General features: G+C 45.7%; 1 protein-coding gene across 4 annotated transcripts in view; it reads right to left on the bottom strand.

Annotated features, from left to right (window-relative positions):
- The window catches only part of LOC138580073 (zinc finger protein 282-like), a 209,992-nt gene that overhangs the window by 49,953 nt on the left and 140,172 nt on the right, over nt 1-19,867 (bottom strand). The window lies entirely within an intron of this gene.

The following is a 19,867-nucleotide window of genomic DNA, read 5'->3' as shown; positions in this document are numbered from 1 at the left end:
AATGACTTTCCCAACCCACAGACTTCCTGAAAGTTGCAACGGCATTTTTTTGTGCCGTTCCGAGTAGCCTACATTGCCACCAGGCCATGCGTACTGTAAATTGCTCCTGCACCCAGAAAGTGTGTCTGGGTCATATCTGTAGCAGATGTGTAAATTATTTCGGGTACACCAGCACATCATGTTAATGCATTGCTAGGCACCTTTTTTCTTTTTAGCACTGGTGTATGATTTTCATCTCAGGAATGTACATTTTGACAGATCCGTCTGAGCGCTGGACAGAGCTTGCAAAGGCTTCTTTATTAGACATGGGTGTATGCAAAGTGGCACGTTGATTACATGTGTACGGTACTAGACCCAACTAACGAGAATCTCAAACGTTAAGTCGGTTCATAATTGAAGTGGCCAGTCGGAGGGCTGTAGTGAATAACTACTAGACAGGTAAGAAATGTTCATGTCTCGTACGGTTAGTTACACCCGGTTCGAGCATCTATTGAGCTAGTATTTTGTCTGCACCTTTACACTGGCCATCAGAGAAAGTGTCAGTTTAACATACACCATGGATTCTTCTTACTTTTGCAGAACAGGGGACCGTTAGATCCCCGCGTTCACCAAACAGACTAATTTTGCAGACTTCTGAAGCAGAGTAAGAAGCTTGAACAAGCGATATTGAATTGGAGTTTGAAGTAAGCACGATTTCATGTTTGAGAGGTGCTAAATACAATGCGATCCGAGCCTAACTAGTTCTCCAAGACATCTTCACCATTTGGCTCATGCCCTCTAGAACGCAGCGATAAATAATGCAGAGACGTGATCATGACAGTCACCTCTACCAATGTCCATGAGTATGTGCAAGATTTTATTTAGAGTGTTTGACTCACAGCTCAAAGTTAAAGCGTAATTTCAATTACATTGCAGATGTCGGGTACTTTTTCCCAGTAAACATGTGATGTTTACTGTTAAGACAACCACACATACTGTACTTGCATCTAGACTCTACATAACCTTGGGAGTAAATTATTGCTCTAACTAAACATCCTGGGTTAAATAAATATGTAATGGTAATGATAGGCACCTGAAGTCTCCAATGACGGGTCCATGCACTTGTATTGTCGTAGGAAGTTATTAGAGTCATTGAAGCGCCTTGAGATGACCGATGTAACAAACGTACATTAGTAAGTGGGCGGATTATTTTTGGCATTTAGTGATGCATTGCTGAGAATGTTCCTCAGAGTAGAGGTCAAGTCACTGACAAAGAACTCATTAAGAGTTTCTCTTTTGTATTACACAATACAGGATACCGCAGACCTAGTAAGGAGTCCACTACTTCCCTTTTGAGGTTGTGTTCATCGCGACGACACAGTATCTAAATGAATAGCCCCCTGAAGAAGTTCCTATATTCCGACACATTTTTTTATAGGAACGAAACATGTTGGGTAGCAATTGGTGTTAATTTAAAAGCTGTAGAAATGATAGCTTGGCACTTATGTTTTAGCGAGAGATTAGACTGGCTGTTTTGCACAAAAATAATACTTCGTCGGAATAATGTATTCATCCTGTTTTTTGTCTGTGTAGTAACAATTGATGTGAATTGTAGTTCATGTATATGTGTCAAATATTTATATAATAAGGTATTTATTACTAGTTTTAACTGATTTGTACTGTTTTTTTCTTGAATATTTATAAATGATCAATTGACTGTTTTCGAAAGAGCAAATTGAATATTATTTCTCTTAATAACTTCCTCCTCTGATGTGGTTTCGTGCAATAGTGAATTTCAGCATCTGGTCCTTATTTTATATATAGCCTACATTGCCAGCAGGTCATGTGTACTGTAAAGCGCTCCATTTTGACCCTGGGGGAGTTCCTGCATCCAGAAAGAGTATCTGGGTCATATCTGTAGCAGATGTGCACACTATTTCGGGTTCACCAGCACATGTTAATGCACTGCTAGGCACCTTTTTTCTTTTTAGCATTGGTGTACGATTTTCATCTCAGGAATATACGTTTTGACAGATCTGTACGAGTGCTGGACAGAGCTTGCAAAGGCTTCTTGATTAGACGTGCGTGTGTCCACAGAAGTGGAGTTTGGCAGCCCATTCCTAAAAGGATGGCTGCCAAAACTGGTGCATGAATGTTGATCGGTGAAGATGAAATTGCTATAACCTGCCTAAAGAAACATGACTGCCTACACCAGGGCCTCCAATATGGGCTCTCTTTTCTCCGATTCGGCAATAGATGCAATGCAGCCCTGGGCACACTGCTGGAAGCTTCTCGAGCATGTTCTTCAACTGGACTGAAGTGGTTGTTCCGTTGCCTCGGCTGAAATCTGAAAGGATTGCCGCTGCTTTTAAGTGCCTGCTCCTTCATGGGACTTCCTGGCACAGACCACTGCAGTGGTCCTTCCAACAGGTGAAGTCCTTTCATTAGAAAGGCAACTACTGCCATCAAAAAAAAAAAAAACAGCAGTCTGCTCCCTTCAACCAGAGCACAATAACTTTTTCTACATCGTTTGGCCTTGAATCTATCGCTCTGGCCGTCTCCAGTCAACGGCTCTATGTGCAAAGCTTTGTTTCTGCCAACCTGACCGTCTGCTTCTCCGGTTGTTGGGCACCTATAAATCCTTCCTTCTCTTGCCCGGTCATCTGTATTAGGCCTGGAACATCCCTGGTGCCCAGCCCAATGTGTGCCCCCCTCTCCTTCTTCCTTGGAAATCTGACAATACTTGCATGCATTTTCACAATAACCCAGAACTTCCTACTCACTTTGTCCTGTGAAAGTCTATGGACAAACCTTTAAAAGAGCTCAAACCAACTACAAATATTTCCAGGCAAGTTAAATATTGCTTACCTCTAAACTGGTAGTGAATACCTCTTTAGATTGGGGTTTTACTTTTTTATGTTTGTTCTACAGTTTTAAGAAAAACCTCCTGTATTGCAGTGATTATCTGAAGCATAACTAAAATAGTAAATTTGATGCTGAAAGTGGGCTCTGCCAATCAAACCCCAATTTCATAATGCTCCATCCCAAAAATCATAGCACACCCTTATACCTTGGCGGCCATTGCCTAATGACAATCCTGTCAGCTGCCCCACAATGGCAGCAGATCAGCCTCCTTTTAGTCAGTTTATGGATAATTCTTGGACTCACCTGGACCCAATTTGTGAAGAGGCTGCTCTGAGGTCCTATACAATAGAGGAAGATGGCGCTCGAAAGAAGAGGCAACATCTTGTCCCCAAAAAACATCCTAACAACCTATTTGCTATGACCAGCTGACTGTACAAAGCTTACTGCAACTGAGATCACTGGTACCAAGGACCTGCTCACTAAATAGGACAGCCCTGCAAGTGCTTTCTACAAACCTTCCTGCTTGTGAAATGCAGAAGAAAGGACTGATCTTGAAATGCTGGACTCCCAGCAGCCCAAGGCCTGTTTTCCCCCACAGAGAACCCCTTTGAGCCACTACAGGCCCTGCAGTGCTGCCCCATTTGTCTGCTTCGGCACCGGGCACCTGGGTTTTTTCAGGCCCAGGTCCATGCCCTCCCAGCCACCCACCCGCACTGCCTCCTGGCAACCATTGCACGTGGGTCTGTATCTGTAACCATACAGTCCCCTTACCTGCACTTATCAGACACCCCCTGCCTGTGCTTTAACCTTGCACTCGACACCCTGCTGGCTGCACTACCAGTTTTATCCCTTGCTCAGCACTTTACCCTATCCCCTGCACTTGCGCGTTCTCAATTTCACTGGGTCTATTAAGATTGTGGTTTTGTTCCTCCCTTGTTCCCCTCCCGTGCCTCGTCACTCTGAAACATTTGTTTATGAGCGCAATACAAATAAAATGTATCACAATTAAAATATATCATATCTTAGTGCTTCAAAACTATGTTCCTGTTTTTTGAGTCATCTCGATTATCGACTTGCCACAGCGGAAGCTTCATCTTGATGCCGACTCAAACCTCTGGAAGACATCTACTCAACAAGTCTTGAACAGAGATTTGAACCACCATGCTCTTGTGCCAAACTGTTTGCCATCGGAAAGCATGACTTGACTGCCTTGACACCAGCTTGTGCAGTAAAGCACCCATATGTCTGCACAATGCTGTCGAGCCCTAAAGACAATGTAAAAGGGCATTTGAAGAGGTCCTGTTCCCCATGCCCGCCTTAATGGGCCCCAATGACTGAAGTCCCTCTTCTACACCTTCTTTTAAAAACATACCTACATTAACTTTGCTATGGTTTCTGGAATCATTGCTTGAGCACCCCACTTTACAAACCAAGACTACCCCTTTCTTCTCAAAGCCTGCAGTCAGTTTTCCTGAACAGGGGTGGGACATAGTATTTTTATTAGCTGCGTGAGATTGTTAGTTTAAAGATCCTACTTCTATGGAACCCTGGCTGGATATTCTTTTATTTTGACACCCCAGTACAGGCGCTTGTTTGGTTTCCGTACCAGGACACACCCCTCCTGAAGAGTATAGCCTGCCCTCAGCCTGTGCTTCCTGAAGAGGCAACGGAGGTAGACCTGTTGGACTGAGCTTGTTTCACTTTTATGATTGGGATCAATGCTGGTTTGGTAGTAGTGTGGGGCCGAGTAGGAGATGGACTACTCCGGTCTGTACTCCTACAGAGCAGTAGTCATTTCATCACTATCTATTCTGTGGTCCTTTCGTTACTGTGGGCTGGTGTGGGCTTTACTTTATGACCAGCGCCAGACCTCAGTCACAATGCCATTGTGAGTGTGTAGTGATCTAGCACGCGTTTGTGTCTTAAGCGCGTGTGTGTGGGAGTGCGTGGCTTGGTGACTGTGTGAAGTGTGTTGGGGATGATTCCAGCAGTGACAGTTGAGAGACCATAACTGCCGGGTGGGATGCCCAGTGTTCACCTCTGTAACAACTACATACTTGTGAGCCGTATAACTACCGAGTTAGCTTACATGGCCCAAGTGACTGGCATAGTTTGTTGACTTACCCACAAGACTGCTACACTGGCGACGAGGATGGTTCGTTGCAGAGGGGACGAGCGTTGAAGTGAGAGCACTTTCCTCCATATCCCATCCCACCCGGTAGGTAGTGACAAGTTACAAGACCAGGACTGGCATCTTGTGGCTGTTGGGGGGGGGGGGGGGGGGGGGGGGGAGGGACCTGCTGTTTACTGTAGCCGGGGTCCACCTTTTTGGTCGTGGTCCAAGTATTGGCAGTGTAGCCGGGGTCCAGCTGTAGGCTGTAGCCGGGATCCGCATTTGATGGTGTAGCCGGGGGCCAGCTGTTGCTGAAGCCGGGGTCCAGGATCATTTTAAAGCTCTCGTTTGGTGCGGACAGAGCCATTTCTGGTTGCTGTTGCCATCCAGCAGGTGGCATTCTGGACAGGAAGTTTACTGGTATTTCCGAGGAAGCTGTTTGGGACTTCTGATGGCGTAGGAAGAAGTTTTTACCGTGGAGTTTCATTGGAGCGACTTTGGGCATTTTTATTAATGGCGCGCGACACAGAGTGTCGACGGGAAGAGCTTTGTTGCGAAGCACGGTTCACTGTACACGCCATCTACCCTTGACTTGCCATTGGCTAAGGATGTTTGTGAGGGCGGCGAGGATTGCGCTGCTTCCACCTTGCATAATGTGGTGCAGGGCATGAACAGTGGCAAGGTGGCGGCCCTTGTTTTGACTATGGACGGCAGTATGGAGGTGGAGCTACAGTCCGTGCATCAATCCGCGACTAACCTTGCACAGCTGGGTGAGGCTTCTGGTTTTGCTCACGCCGCTTCAAGGAAGAGGAGTTCGGTAGCGGCCAGCGGGGGCAAGTACTGTGTTGATACAAAAAGGAAATGTGACTAAGTGTTCACTTTGTGGAGAGGAGAGTCGCCAAGGCGGAATTCGTTGTGATAGATGCGTTTCCTTCCTCTCCATTTTACAGGGCTTTGATCCCGATTTATATGACTTCTACGCGGGGCTGGGTGGTCTCACGTTAAATGAAGATTAATACCATTTATTGTGTGCTGTCTGAGGCCGTATGAGTGAGTGGGGATTGTGTGTGGCCTCTTATTGTGTTTTTGTTTGGGGCTGTATGTGTGGGTGCTTGTGCGTGACTGTCATGGCCCTGTCGTGTGTCAGGTTTTTTTTTATTCTGATTGCTAATCATAGGTTTATAAAGCGGTTTTCCTTTGCAGGTGGAAAAAGGATTGCGTTAACAGGCTTACGAACTATATGCATGCTTTTGTTACTGTTGAAATGGTTTATATCTCTGTTTTCCTTTGCCAGTGGAAGGAAATAAAATCGTTCTAACAGAGTTATGAACTTTATGCGTGTTTCCGTTTCTTTTCAGCAGCACGCACCTGCAGGTTATTATTTTACTGCACAGTGTTCATGTGTACTTTTCCATGTAGTGGGTATGGGAAATGTAATTCAATTCATGCTGACTTTATAGCTTGGTGTTTGCTATTTGGGGGAAACATGCATTTATGTGTTGGAATTGTTCATGTTCATCCATTAATGGGTCTTGTTGCACGACCTGTATGGTTCTAACGGATGTTGCGGTGTGCATACACGGAGGGTATGTGTGTTAATGTGAATTGGAGAGTTCAATAAGAGGGCAGTGTATTGGTAGAGTTGGGTATTGGAGAACTTGGGTGCCCTTTACATGCTCTAATTATGGAGCTAGTCACCGGGTGGTGTTGCTGTGCCTTTTGCTATAGGCTTAGATTGATTTAGGATTTTCCTTGTGTGTCGTTGCTCCACGTGTGGGTGGCCGGGAGGGCCCATATGGGGGCGTGTATTCCTGATTGCTCTTGTATGCTAGCAAAGTGTGGGCGGCCGGGTGGGTCCACGGGAGTCTTATCTGCGCCATGGGCATTGGCGGTTTTTTCTTCTGGTGTTTTGAGTTTCGCAAGCGGCAGTAGCCTGGGGCTACAGTCTAGTGGGGTTGAGGAGTAGTTCGGTAGTGGCTGTGGCCACACTTGGAGGGTGTTTAGGTGTGTTGGCGTTCGGACTTCGCCAGTGACAGTAGCCTGGGGCTACGTAGGAGTTGTGGCAGTGGCCAGGGGCCACCCTTGGAAGGTTTGATGTGCTATGGTTGCTAGCACTTGGTTGTGGCTGAGTTGCGTCTTGTGTTGGTGGGACATTTGTTACGTTAGGTTCGTTCTCTGCCTTCTTAAGGGGTGGGGGGCGTTGGTTGTGTCTGCAGGGCCCATGAAAGTTGCAGGTCTGTTGCTCTTTTGAGCTGGTTTGAGCTTGGATATGGCAGAACCAAGGCCCCGAGGGGCAGCTCAGGGCGGAAGGTGTGTGCGCTTGGTGGCGTTTGTTGAGTTCGAGTAGTTGCATGGAGGTTGGGTGTGGCAGGCCCGAGTTCTGAGGGGCAGCTCAGAACTGGTGGAGTTCTTGTTTTTGTTTTGTCCTTGCGGGTTTGGGTCCTGTTGTCTTGTTTGCTTTCAGAAGAATTTGGTTGGATGGTTTGTTCATCTGTTGATTGGGAGTGGTGATTCCTTGTTTATTTTTGGTTCTATGGGCATCTTTTATTGTTTGCTTGTCTAGGGCTGTAAGCTCTGTTCCTGGGTTGCTCATCTCTTGTTGGTTGGGGTGTGATTTGAATTCAGGAGGGGGTTCTGCGTGCTGGCCACACGTAGTGCCGGGTAGGTTTTGGGGATATTGGTGTTGCCTGGTCTATTGAGATTATCGGCGGAGCAGTGTGGTGAAGTTCCGTTTTTATTCTTTTGTCAAGGTACAGGAGGAGAAATGTAGTGATCGTTTGTGTCTTAAGCGCGTGTGTGTGGGAGCGCGTGGCTTGGTGACTGTGTGACGTGTGTTGGAGAAGATTCCAGCAGTGACAGGAGAGAGACCATAACTGCCGGGTGGGATGCCCAGTGTTCACCTCTGTAACAAATACGTGTTATACTTGTGAGCCGTAACTACAGAGTAAACTTACATGAACCAACTGACTGGCATCGTTTGTTCACTTACCCACTAGATTGCTACTGAGTGAGAAAAGCCTCATCCAACACTCTAGCTTGGTCTTTCTCCGGGCCTCACTAGTCGACTTGTGGAGAAACCTGCTGCAATGTGTTAACTAGTAATCAGGAGAAAGGGCTGATGCTCACACAATAAGAGTGCAGTAAATAATTCAGAGAACTATTCAGGGCGATCAGAAGATAGTAAAACTGCGCCTCTAGTAATGCATACCAGTTGAAAAGCCAATTTACATAATTTATCATACAATAGATTTATTGCAGTAACATGCCAACATGATCACTTCCCACAAGTCAGTGTGCAACCTCCGAGCACTTGTGGATCCGTCTAATTAGAAGCATTTATACACTCTATGAAATGGGGGCTCACCAAGGCCAGTTTTAAAGAAGGCCAATACCATTTGACAGCCTACATTGAAACAAAGAAAATTAGCTTATTGTCAAGGAAGCTGCGTGGAATAATGCAATTGCCACAGTGGTGGCGGGGGGGAGAGGAGGTCATCTCCTTGCAGTGGATGAAACCCTGGAACATTGAAGATATGAACGTAAGCAGCCACTAACTGCCCAAAACTAATAACAAAAAGCCTCTGTGCCTCCGACATGCCGACAAGAGATCATGCACGGACAGCAATCTCATGACATTAGAAGGCATCATCCCCTACACAGGCCCAGCATCGCAAGAACTCGGCCATATTTGTAACTCACCTGCGTCGGGATCTGTGCAGATGGCAACACAGGCTTTACCAACTTCCTCACCAAAATGTTCAGTGAAAGGTGAACTTGTGGTGTCATGTTTGGGTACACAAATGTCAATATCAAGGAATGCAAAGTGTAATCAACTCCTTGAATGTTTCAGCATGTAAACATTGCAAGCAGCAAACACCGGAAAAGCACAATTTGAAAGCAGGTTTCTTCCCAATGCGTGACCCAGATGCGAGGTTGCGACTCATCAGGGGATTTTAACTTTGTGGTGCCGATTGTCCTGCTCCAGTGTTTGATAGTGTGTGGAGATAGGACGATTCAATGAATTCCCATCGGTCCCATTGTTGAGGAGATTTTTCTTAAACTACATTTCTAGGGCTCAAATAAATCACTACTTGGTTTACAGGGCATTTGGCTTTAAGTTCTCGATTTTCCAAGTGGCAGAACGGCCAGAGCAGTCAAGGCAACCCTCAGGAAAGTATAAAGTAGTTTAAAGGCTTAGCTGGATTACGGATATGACCCTGTCAGGGGTAGAAATTACCCCATTCAACTTGGGGATGGCACCTTACAAGGAAAATGGCGGAGCCAGACCTACCCCTGACGTAATGGGGGGAGGAATTGGGGGAGTTTAGCAGTACCCCCGTCTCTAGCTCCCATTCGGCATGAAGTTATGTTTGTACATTGGTACCACTTCCCCTGTCCCGGTGCCTTTAAGTCTCTGTTCTGGCCAGGTTTCTAGCTACAATCTTTCAGGTGATCTCCCAGAGTCCTTGCGTTCAGAGCAGCCTGGTGTAGTAATGCCAGAGCGAAAGACTACAGCTACGACATGCACCTTCCTCCCCATATCGCTGGAATGGCTAGTGAATCCCAGAAAGCAATAAGAGGTTGAAGTACCACAATGAACCTGGGTCCAACAGACAAAACATGGACAGAAGGAAAGAAACGGTTTGTGGAAAAGGGATTTTCGTTACGCTTCCCAGAGCCAAACATGTGACCAAAGGTCTGCCAGAGGGTCCCGAGAATATAGGAGCTACGGAGCAGCGGCAAAAGGGAGGAAGCATCAAGGAGTGGTACAGCCACGAGGGAGATCAGGGAACACTCCCCAAGATCCATATGGTCAGACAGCACACGGGAGACCACATTGTTGGTAGGAAAGAAAGAGGCTAGAAAGTGGGTGGTGCTAACAGCCCTTATGAAAACTCCCATCCCACAAGGGGAGGAGAGAGAGTTAGACAAGGCAGAGATTGGCCATGGGAAACCGCTGACTGGAGAACCCAATAGATGCTTAAAGGACTTTCTAGACAGAAAGGAAAGAAACCCAGTAGAGTCCGTCTTCAGTAAGCAGTGTTTGAGTGAGGTCAGAGGAGGTGCAGGAGGACCAAGAAACCAGAGCAGGGATCGAAATTAAGATTGCATGCGCTGGAGGTCCAGGGTATCCAGCATTAACCAGGTGCTACCAATGGGGAACAAGGAGCTAATGCAAAAAGTTCCACACAGAAGATGCAAACATAACATTTTGTCCAATATTTATGAACCCATAAGCTTTAAATGTTGTATAGACATGTATTATACTAATGCGTATTAATAAATTGGCCCAAATGCACAGCGTTAAATTCACAAAGGTGTTTGTTCAGCGTCAGGTGGCCTGGGGAGCCAAAACTAGTCCTGGTAGTTGTTCCCATCAAGCTAGCCAGGCTTTTGAAAGCTACAAGGAGGAGCTCAATAGCTCCCAGCTCCCCTCCATTTCGGACCCTGTGGAGAGGCGGTTGCAGCATATGGAGGAGCTGGAAGAAAAGTACTGGTGCGTTTGGAGAGTCATGGTAAGGTGCTGGGATTGAGGGAATGGCACTACTTTTCTTTTATATCTATGTGACTGAAAGTAAGAAGTAGCGAGGGAGTGAGAGGAGGAGGTATGAGGAATGCAAGGTAGTGAGATCAGGAGGGAGGAGAGCAGAGATGGAGTGAGAGGAGGTATGAGGAATGCGAGGTAGAGTGAGTTCAGGAGGGAGGAGAGCAGAGATAGGAGGAGGTAAGTGGAGAGGAGTCGCGAGGAAGAGAGGAGTAAGGCCAAGAAGAAGACTAGTGGAGGGAAGAGCGAGAACAAGAATTGTAAGCCACGACAGAAATAATACCCCCTGCTTAGGTCACCTAGAAAGTCTGTGGGTGAAAGACAGTTAAGGCTCTGGCCATTAGGCCGCAGCAGAGCATGGCAATCTCGACAGTAGGGAGAACCCTGCCTAAAGAACAAATATTACCTGGGAAAAAGCCCCCGTCAAGATGGAGGGCAAGCACACAGGCACCACCCCTGATTCAGTCCCAAATGACTTTGCTCTTATAAAAAAAAAAAGTGAAAATGTACCAATATGGTCACATGAGTTATTAATGACCTGGTCACAGGCACGGTAAATACCTTTGAGTATCACACAAAAGGGGGACGTCCACAAAATATACATTTTTTAATTGTAAAATGGCTCATTACAAACTGTATACAACTCCATGACAAACCACATGATTCATTACTTAATATACAATTCATAAAATCATTCTTGCATTTTAAATTCATGATTGCAACCACCCAACGCTAATCATCACCTTTTCAAAAACAAATTTATTCTACAATCCAAAAAAACAAAAATCACTTTCATTCTCTGCCACTCATTCAATTGCCTCTCAAACATTCCTATGCTCATGACATGTCAATCTTCACAAACGTAATGCGCCTAATCACAAGTGGTTGACCCTTGCCTCATATTACCAGACATTTCCTGAATTCAAGGAGTCGGCTGCATGAACAAATCGACCAAAAAACCTCTCAACCTCTGTAGTCCTGCACGCAATGAATAAGTGCTCGAGTCTCGTCTGGGGAGCCACAGAAACGACAGTGCTGTTTTTCAAAGGCCACATACAAGCTTTACCTCTCTGTCCATTAACCGATTAAATCGAAATCTTAAGAATGTGTGTCTGTCAGCTATCGGGGCACTGTGTGAAATATTTCTGGAGTATTCCCCTCTTTGCACTCATTACAGAGTTTTTGCTCCTAGCCATATCCAGTCTTTGGCCAGCACTTGCATCTTTAGTTGGCCTGGATTTTGCAACAATAATTCTATAGACACCTTAGACTGCTCCATAAACAAGTTTAAGGAGAAATGTGGAGAGAATGCCTCCCTCCACGCAGTTTACCATCTGCTTCACCAATAGAGCATAGAATGAGTTCCCTCCAGCAACCAACAGTTTACGAAACAATAGAATAGTCCTCAACTGTACAATGGTCGGGAGAGAATTCAACCCCAACTCAAAGTGAACGTCAAAGGGACACAGTTGGGTAGCCTTAAAGCTTTTCTCCAGGTTAAGCCTTCTAATTTGTTCAGCTCCAATTTATTTATGGCCGTATATACATCTAACCCATAAACTAAAACTGGGATCACCTTTGTTCTGTAGAACTGCACAAGTAGCTTGAGAGAAAACTCTTCGCAATGAAAGCCATTTGCGCCGGTAGTTGCCGTCCCTTGGACCACAATGCTTCCTTAAAAGTAGTCACCTCTTTTGGTCTGGTTAGAAGAAAACCCAAATAATTAGCATTGGCCAATTCTTGGATGTACTGCCCATCCAATAACCACTTATTTCCTGTTATTTTGTATGTGCCTCCTTTATAGCACATATTAGACTTGTTTGGGTCGTCAGGTCAATTCGTTTAATGTATATGCCTCAAATCTCGACATTAGCCTCAGGAGACCCACAGGAATTCTATCTAATAAAATATCAGCGTAGGTCACACAGAAGCATCTCTAGACTATCAACTTAGGTGAAATAAAGGCTACTCGCAAAGAAATTGCACAATTTGGCCAAATACAAATTAAAAAGTCAAACTGGCCAGTACACATCCCTGCCTCAGACCAGAATACGTACTTATGGGTTCAGAAACTTCACCATTTTGATTTAACCTTACTGTCAACCCTCTATGCATTTGAATTAATATATCTAAAATGTGTGGAGGTATACCCCATTCCTGAAGTTTACCCCAGAGTCAGATCTATACAGGTCACATATTAGGGATCCCCACCCACCTTACATGCCTGATCAATTAAAGATTGAATAAGAAGCCCACTTGTATCCATCTCTGTGCTTCGCCTAAAGCCTGTCTGGAATTTTGAGTGCATTTATTTGTCTTTACGCCATGCCTCCAACACACATCTTGCAAAGAGGTTACTCTCAATATCCATCAAGGCTATCGGGCGGTAACTTGGATCACTTTGGTTGCCCTTCTTGCATATTGGAACAATTATTGACAGGGTCCAGGCTGGGGGACGATTTAGTAGTGAAAGACATTTTAGAATAGAATATGGAGAACCTCTTCCCATACTCCTGCCTCATATTTCAGCAACACATTGCACAAACCATTTGGTCCAGGAGCAGGGGAATTAGATCCAGCTTTTCTGATGGCATCGAGGTTCTCCACCGAAATGTCTAAATGCCATGCTATGTTTAACTGTTTAATCTCTCCCAAATGGGTACTGCCATACAAATTGGCTTACCCACACTTATTCCGAGAAGGGGTTTGACATGGCTTGGTCTTGCTGCTTTTAACATTACTTCACCATCTCGTTGCAACATCAAGTATTTGTTGCATTTAAGCCAATTATTAGTTTCACTTTTTTTAATGCGACACCTTTATCGCAGAGGAAACCATTTTCTTGACCATGCTTCTCATTGCTCTTTCAATTGAATCTCACCTGCATATACATGCAGTCGGTTAACACCTACCCCTCCCGATTGCCTGTGTTTTTTCAGCAACAAATATCGGTAAGCTCTCCACCCATCTGCTCCATGCACCTCTGGCTCCACCATAACCTGCTCTTTTGGGTATTGACCATGTTCTTGCAATTACTCTTAGATCTTTAGGTTGATTTTTACGGTTACTTTATCGTGGTCACTAACTTGGCTACCGATTACCTTGAGCCTTGTGGTCTCACGAGCTATGCCGTCAGAAGCTACTCCATAATACAACCACGATTGTTGGTTGTTTTGGAATGTCGCCCACTGTGTAGCCATTTAGAATTGAGAGCCCCAACCTTTCCAAGTCCAAGAACCCATCCATAATGGTACCATGTTCCACCTCTAACACTGCACATGGGCTTTCCAAACTCCACTTCCCCTCCACCCCTACAGTTTGGAGCAAGCGTTGGGAGTTAATCTAACCATTAATGCCTCTCAGACAGTACGTTCCGCAGGTTCCCATCATATCATCCAGGGCTGCCATAATCACCGAGATATCACAGTTGGAACACAGCCAATATACATGCATCACTAAAATAATCTTACACTCCACATTCACACCCAGTTCCAATTGCACTCCCAAAATACCTCTGATTATTAATAACCACAGTTCCCTTGATGCCCACCCCCTGCTTAATAAATATGCACAGTCCTCCCGATGATCGGCCAGCATTGGGCCTGGAGGCCATTTGTTGAAAACAATGGTACCCACTGCAACAGAGGGGTTCCATAGTGCAGGTTTCCGGTAGGCAGACTATTGTGTACTGTTTTAGGGAGACAGTCACATTCGTACTATTCATTAGTATACAGAAACCCCTAACATTCCAGGTCACCAACGTTGGGGATATCTGGGATACCCTGACATCGTACTCCTTTGGGCTACGGGTTCCAATTTCGTCCTGAATCCTGGTATCTACCCCTTGCCCCTGCTCTAGGGCTTTGATAACCCTCAACCAGTCAATTTGTCCAACCTTGATTGGGCTTTATCTCCTCCTAGTAGGCCCATTAGTTACATTTTCCAAATCATCTAGCTCCCAATTTTGTATCTTTATCAACTGGGATCACTACAAATCCTCGATTCCGTAACCTTTCACTCTCAGAGCACCAACTCGAAAACTAAATTTGAATTAAAGTGCACAACTGAGCAGTGGACATCCTTTTTGTCAGGGAATTCCACCTTCACAATATCCTTCATAAATTGCTTTCAAATTCGGAATCTGGGCCAAGATAAACAAAACAGTCATTGTTTCTAGAGCGCTCTCATACCTTCCTGGGTAGAATTTCTCTCATGGCAGAGTGTGGCAAGTATGAGGAAGAATTACCAGAGAGCATTGTTTTTGCTATGAATTTTGCTGCTGTGTTCCTGGATTATTGATATTGATATTTTATTTCTATCACGCTCGTACACAAGTGTTTCAGAGCGCGACAAGGGAGGGGAACAGAGGAGAACAAAACAGCAATCTTACTAGGCCCAGTGACATTGAGAACACGCAAGTGCATCGGAGAGGGGGAGGGGGAAAAGTGCATGGAAGGGGGGAGAATTGTGAAGCAGAGGAGAAACAGATATAAATAAATAATAAAGTCAACAAACAATGGTAATGCAGCCAGCAATTTGCAAGTGCTGGTGTTGCAGTATTTTTTCTGTGGCCCTTGTTTGGAGGTGGGCCTAACCTGCCAAAACACCCACTCCAGGCGCAGAGCGTCACAGAATGTTGGCAGAGTGTTAGTAGAGGGGTGCTGAAAGTGCCATGGACCAACGCCTGCTAACTGAGTGCACACTCTCCGACCCCTCCCCCCCTCAGAACACGGAGTCTGATGAAGATCGTGATCACAGAAGAGCTACAAGACGCTTTCAGAATCAAGGGAACGGGTGGCAGTGAAGGGGCTGCGTCCTGCTGGTGTCTGTCGTCCCCCAGCCTGGAAGAATGTGACGAACACGAAACTGAAGGTATTCGCCCCTATCCCGCCATTCCCCCCCCCCTGCTTACCCAAAAGCACATCTGGCTTGCGATTCCTTCTCTTTGCATGCCTCCTTGGAGGCTGTACACAGCCAACCCTTCCCCCCTGGCTTGATTCGGGCGAATCTAACATACAGGGGAGGGAGGAATGGAATGAGGGAGGACTCTTCAATTGCGCAATACGATAGTGAGGAAACTCATAGGGACTTTATGCAAGCAGCCCCAACGCTGGCCGATGTAGATGCTGTCTATAACTGTCCCAACTTGGAAAAAGAACCTCCAGCTTTGAACCATGTGAATCAATTGTAAAATGTAGATGTATCAGGCCGAAATAGTGATATTGCCATTTGTCCCAGAGTACGGATTGACCAAGTGCCTCGGCGGATCCTGAACCATCACTTAAGAACAGAACTACATGAACTGGAAGCACCAGTTAAAACAAAGTGCTTGATTATAGGAACCTTGCCAGCCATAAATGCAAAAGTAACAAACCCCTACCAATTGAAAAAAGCAAGTGGCTTGAAAAAAAAAAAACTGTGTTCCAAATCATTCTCTATGAAAGATAGTAAGCTAAAGACTCTGGGTAAGACTCTCGTAACCAGGACTAATGTCTGGCAGAGAGACTCCCAGGACCCCCTTTGTCAATTTGCATATTTAAGTAACTTTGGGTCTCACCCTAAATTACTAGGGGAATCCAGACGTGGACCCCTTGCTCACTATTCTTAGAGAGGCACAGCTACCCCCTACTGATGAGGTCCAACCAGACCGAAACACGTGTCTGGGGATGCTGTTGGTACTCTTGTTCAGAGGAGAATTGCCTAGCATTTCGCTGCTGGACTGCCCCAGGGCAGGACAAAGACTGATATGTTTGGGATATTTCTTCCCTGTGAAAGATAGTGGGCTAAAGACTCTGGGTAAGTCTCTCGTAACCAGGACTAAGTCTGGCAGAGATACTCCCAGGACCCCCCCCCCCCTTGTCAATTTCCAAATCATTCTCAGACACAAAGACAATAAGATGGCACTTTAAATCAAAATAGCCCATTAGCCGTGCAAAAAGGTAGCTGGACGCCATGCAAATAGAAGGCAACCTTACTACACAAGAAACTGAGGAGGACCCCTGGCAGGGAATTTCCCATTTATATCTGTTGGTAGCTTCAAGATGCCATGGCACGACAAGAGACGCAAGCAAAACCAGTTCACCTGCAGATGCGGTTCAGAACACCCTACCATTGATGGAATCTGCTCACCCCGGAGTCATTCCGGTCGCTGTGTGTAAAAATAAAAAACTTCTCACAAGGAATCTTGACCGCAATTTAAACCTTACATCTTCAATTGCCATGTCAAAAGGGACGACCGTTGTTAATAACACAACCAAAATAAATGATGTGGATGTAAGAGAAACAAATGCACTCAAAAATGGAACAAAAAGGGCAAATTGTGCCCCCTTTGCAGATCCGGTCCCAGTCTACAGTGAAGGGGAGTGAATCCCCCACACGGGTCAATAAAGAACATGCACACCCTGTTAGGCAAGATTGTAGGCAGTACCCTTTGGGTGCACTACAACAACCCTGACCTCTTGGCAATAGGAACCCAACCTTTGTACTACACAGGTTGGTAGCATGTTGAGCAGTCAGGCTCCTCTCAAGATTGGTCAATGTGAGCTGTAGGGGAGTTGCAGCGATTCACAGTGACAAGTATTCAAATAAACAAGGTTTCTTGATTAAACAATTATTAATGTATATAACATTCAATTTGAGTAAGCCTTTTCCAGAAGGGGCAATATAATAGTAACACACAAATACACTCTTAATATTTCTAAATCAGTAAGTACCCTTTTGGGATGGCACACAGACACAGACACTTCCTACACCCTCAGGTGACTACAGTAACTAGGACACTGTGGACATTAATATATCACTGTTTGCATTTAGAATCAGACTTAGGAGTGAGCCAAAAGGAAAAAGGTTATTAGAACAGAACAAGAGATCACACAAATATTCTGAAGCAGATAAGTACTTTTGGTAACCCCCAATGCAAAGTTAGTTACCCCCTTCCTAGAAGGAAGGCAAAACAATGTTGGAGGGAAGAAGAGTCTTTCAGGGAGCCAGACTAAAGCAAAGTCAATTTGGCAAAAGTCTAGGTGAGCTGAAGCACTACTTGCAGATGAGTAAAAGGCTTGCACAATGTTTTAAAAGCCCTCCTCCTTTCTATTCCCCTTAAAGGCCACCAGAGAATTTCCGAAAGAAAGAGCGTGTTGTTAAGCAAAGTTTGTATGCAGCACCCTTTAGGACCACTACACACAACTAGGACTACAGGTCTAAGCAAAACCAACCTTTGGTATAAGTCTGTACCACAGTTTTGGTAGCAGAGTTGAGCAGCCAGGCTTTTCCCAAGAGGGGAATGTGACCAGTAATGATGTTACACAGAGGTCTACAATCACAGATGTTCAAGTCAACTAAGGTTTCTTTGATAAATACTTATTAATTTATGTATCTGTCAGTTATAAAAACATTCATAAGGAGGCAATATAATCACAGAAATATACTTTAATACTATTTCAGAATAGTTTAAGGGGAGTAAAAGGCAAAGATTATTAGAACATGAAAGGTTAAGATTATTCTTAGACGGTGCAAATAATTTGAGTTCAGCAAAAGTCAAGAGGCTAGGCAAAGTCAATGGACTAAAGTCTTGGATAGGATAAAGCGGTTCTGATAAGTAAACGGTAAAGTCTATGCCAAAGTTCTCAGAAGAAGTTTGTAAAAAGAAGAATCATGTTGGGTCACAAGCCGATCCTGCGGGTTGCAAAAGTTTAAAGCACTTTCACCGCGAGAGGCAAGTACTTGCAATGAAGAAAAAGATGCAGCTGGTGACTTCTATTCCCGGCAGTTCCTGCAGATCTCGCTGTTCCTGAGCCTCAGTCGTGGGGACAAGAGGGAGGATGTTTGGGGGGGGGGGGGGGGGTGGGAAGGACTCCTGCACTGCACTGGGGCTGGCCAAAAAGCTGGCACTTGGCAAATCTTCAATTCCAGTGGCTATGAGTAAAGCACACAAACTGGTGTCCCTCTCACTGGTTATATGGATTCCTGCCACACTGAAAAAAAGCAATCAGCTCCAAGATTGGTATCCAGGTGGCTTACTGTTGAGTTGATTGGTCCCACCAACTCAAAGGGAGAAGTCGTCCTTGCAGGGGCTTCTCTGTCGAGGTGAACTTGGCGATTCAGACCTGCATCAGGGCTTCACCGGGGAAACCAACGGTCCAGGAGTTGCAGCAGCTGTCCTCAAAGCTGGTCTTCAGTTCTTTTGTTCCGGTGGTCAACTCTGCCTTCCAAGCCAAGAGACTTGCCATTTATTCAGTGCTCTCCCATTCATTCCAGCCTGGCTGTCACTCACCCAGCAGGGTGGCTGTCCATGCCGGACAGTCAGCCGGCCAATCACCACATAGTGCATTTGGGTCTCCTAGGAGACTAAGCACTGGGGGTTTCAGGCACCTCCCTCACTTCCTGCCCAACCAGACACTCGGGCGCCAAAGGTGGTCTTCACTCCTGAAGCCCACCAAAGGTGAATGAACAAAGACCAAACCTGGTTTGGTGCGCAGAGCAAAACTCTAGGACCTTTCTACAAAAAAAAAATGGCAAAAAAAAGAAGCCCGGAACCTGTTTTTTACAGAGAGGGCTCAGACGCCATCTTGAAAAACATGGATCCGGCGATTTAACGCTACCAGTATTCGCAGTCAAGAAAAATCATAGTAGTTTGTTCGCCTCTGGGGCAGGAAGCGAAGGAGGTGCCCGAAACTCCCAGGAGACTCAAATGCACTCTGTGGCGATTGGCTGGCTGACTGTCCGGCAAGGACAGACACCCTGCTGGGTGAGTGATAGCTAGGCTGGAATTAATGGGAGAAAACTGTTTAAAAAGGCGAGTCTCTTGGCTTGCAAGGCAGAGTCGACCACTGGAACTAAAGAACCAAAGACGAGCTGGAAGAGGACGGCTGCTGCAAATCCTGGACCGTTGGTTTGCCTGGTGAAGTCCTGCTGCAAGTTCGAATTGCCAAGTTCACCTTGACAGACAAGCCCTTCAAGGACGACTTCTTCCTATGAGTTGGTGGGACCAATCAACTCTTAAGACACCAGGACACCATTCTCAGAGCTGGTTGTATTTTCCTCAGAGTCCTTCAGGAAACCTAATAGCCAGGGAGAAAGACACCAGTTTGTGCGCTTGAAGACAGCTACCAGAATCAAAGATTTGCCGATTTGCCAGTTTGCCAGCTTTGAGACCAGTCCCCCTGCAGTGCAGGAGTCAGACGCCCTCCCTCTTGTCCCCACGACTGAGGCTCAGGAACAGCGAGATTTGCCAGGAACAGAAGTCCTCAGCTGCATCTTTTTCTTCAAAATAAGGTACTGTGAAAACCCGACCGAGAGAACTTACCTCTCACAGCGAAAGTGTGTGAAACTTTGGCAACTTGCAGGCCTAGTCAGCTTGTGACCCG

This window comes from Ambystoma mexicanum, chromosome 3p, assembly GCF_040938575.1.
Source record: "Ambystoma mexicanum isolate Mex_15411 chromosome 3p, UKY_AmexF1_1, whole genome shotgun sequence".
In the NCBI taxonomy this organism is placed as follows: Eukaryota; Metazoa; Chordata; class Amphibia; order Caudata; family Ambystomatidae; genus Ambystoma; species Ambystoma mexicanum.
This window is presented reverse-complemented; position numbering and strand designations above follow the sequence as displayed.